The following is a 2,440-nucleotide window of genomic DNA, read 5'->3' as shown; positions in this document are numbered from 1 at the left end:
TTGCTCACCAGTCCAGAGGGGAAGATCAATGGAAACCTCATCAAAGAATTCTATGCAAATGCAGTTAGAGAGGATAAAACCCAAGCCCCAACCTTCAAAAGTTATGTGAGAAGAAGGGAGGTGGACTTCAGCCCAAGTGCCATCACAAGAGCTCTTCAATTGAAATCACCTCATTTTGATGAGGAGAGTTATCAGGCAAGGATAAGTAGAAACCCCGATAAGGATGAGCTCTCAGATATAGCATCAGATATCTGTGTCATAGCCGCTGACTGGGAGAGGTACTCAGATAGGAGATCAAAATTCATAAAAAGGGGGGACCTTCACCCTGAAGCCAAAGGGTGGTTTGAGCTTGTAAGGAGGTCCATCCTACCAGCCGCTAACAATTTGGAAGTTAACATCAATCGAGCCACTATGGTACAATGCTTAGTACAAGGTGGGGAAATCAAGGTGCATGAGCTCATTGCCGAAGGGATTCAAGAGTCAGCTGAGAAAGCTGACTCAGGAGCCAGACTTTGGTACCCCAGCACCATTCTCCGCTTGTGCAACAAGGCCAAGGTAGTATTTGAGGACAGCAGCCCAAACTGGGTAAACCCAGGGAGGCCAGTCACACTCGAGCGAATGGTCTATACCACACCGGCTCAGCAACTAAGAAGGCCACATATAGGAAGGCAAAGGACCCAGGAAGAAGCTCATCAAGAGGAATACCATCAGGAAGAACATCAACAAGAAGAGTATCAAGACCCAGCCAACTTGAATATGACTCACCCTCTAAGAGCCATTGAGGATTTAGGACAGAGACATATGGAAGGACAAGAGCAATTACTGAACCGGCTGAACCAACAGGAAGCATGGCAAAAACAACAAATGGAGCAGCAGCAGGAACACTACTCTCAGCTCACTCAAGCCATCAACCAAGTGAATGAAAGACAAGAGCTTCAAGAGAAGCACTTGCAAGAGCTCAACCAGCGGCAGATAGCCCAAATGAAAACTTTCAATGAATTTAGTGTACTCAATGAAGGAAGGCAGCTACATAGGGAGGAGTTCTATGTAAACACTCAAGCCGAGTTGAACTACATGACCAGTAATATGCATCATCTACACTATGCCATCCCTGCATATGATGAAGTTCAAAAAGAATTTGTAGAACAAGAAGAGAGAAAAGTGAAACAACAAAAGGAGACACTCAAGAAGAAGATGGAAGATAGTGGTTTCTGGAGAAAGCTGCTTGGAAAAGGCAAAGGAAGTGGAAGTACAAGTACTCAAGAGAGACACAATGAGGATAAACAAGGATGGGAGCATGGACATCCACATGAATGAAAGGTGGTGGAGTTCTTTTTAGTCCATCTTTTCTATGCTTTAAATAAGGAAGATCTTGTATGAAATAGAACATGCTTCCATGTTGTGTTTAAATTTTGTTTTTAATTCTGTCTTTTAAGTTTTTCCTTCTGAAGAGGTCCATGATTTCTGGTTTAAATGTCATTGCACCATCACTTAACCTACTTGTAAGCTTGTCCCTTTAAATCAAATAAAAAGAGAATGAGTATAGTTGTAAAAGACCAGAGTGGAGTTTATATTGTGGAAGTGCATTCATGAATCCTTGGGGTAGTCATAAGTTAGTTAAGTTGGTTCAACCACAAGGCTAGGAGGACAACTATCTATCCTGAATACTTTGCTTTGGATACACTCATGAAACTAAGTTAATAACAAGATCCTAAGAAGAGAAAAGGGAAAGAACATTAACTTGGTTAACGTGGAAGCTAACGATGAGAAATGAAAGATGAGCCAACGCTAGTGACACTCAACATTGTCACAAACGTTGGGTGATGCGCATAAACTTGTTATGCTACGATTTAGGAAATTGCACAATCGGCAAAATTCCTTCCGGCAAGTGCACCGGTTATCGTCAAGTAAAAACTCACAATAGAGTGAGGTCGAATCCCACAAGGATTGGTTGAATCAGCAATTCGGATTAGAAGTGTGTCTAGTTGAGCGGAATCAAGAATTAGAATGATAGGGTGTAAGTAGCTTTCCTCCATGTCCACAATGACAAAGTCTGTGGGAAAGTAATAATCCCCCACTTTCACCAGCACATTTTCAACTACCCCTTCAGCTTGCTTCTGAGTTTTGTCGGCCAGTTGTATGATTACATCAGTGGATCTCACCTCATTCAGTTGTAGCCTCTTCATAAGAGTTAAAGGCATCACATTTATGCTAGCTCCTAGATCACAGAATCCTCTGTCAATTTTTTTTCCCCTATGATGCAAGGGATATGAAAACTTCCTGGGTCCGTTTTCTTGGAGAGTGTGTCCTTCTTGATGAGAGCACTGCATTCTTTGTTCATTGTTACCGTTTGTCCTCCCTTCAAAACTCTTTTCTTGCTTAACAATTCCTTTAAATACTTGATGTGTGTAGGCATTTGATGGAGAATCTCAAGAAAGGG

This window comes from Arachis ipaensis, chromosome B05 (genome assembly GCF_000816755.2).
Source record: "Arachis ipaensis cultivar K30076 chromosome B05, Araip1.1, whole genome shotgun sequence".
In the NCBI taxonomy this organism is placed as follows: domain Eukaryota; kingdom Viridiplantae; phylum Streptophyta; class Magnoliopsida; order Fabales; family Fabaceae; genus Arachis; species Arachis ipaensis.
The sequence above is the reverse complement of the archived record's forward strand: the minus strand, read 5'-3'. Positions refer to the sequence as shown.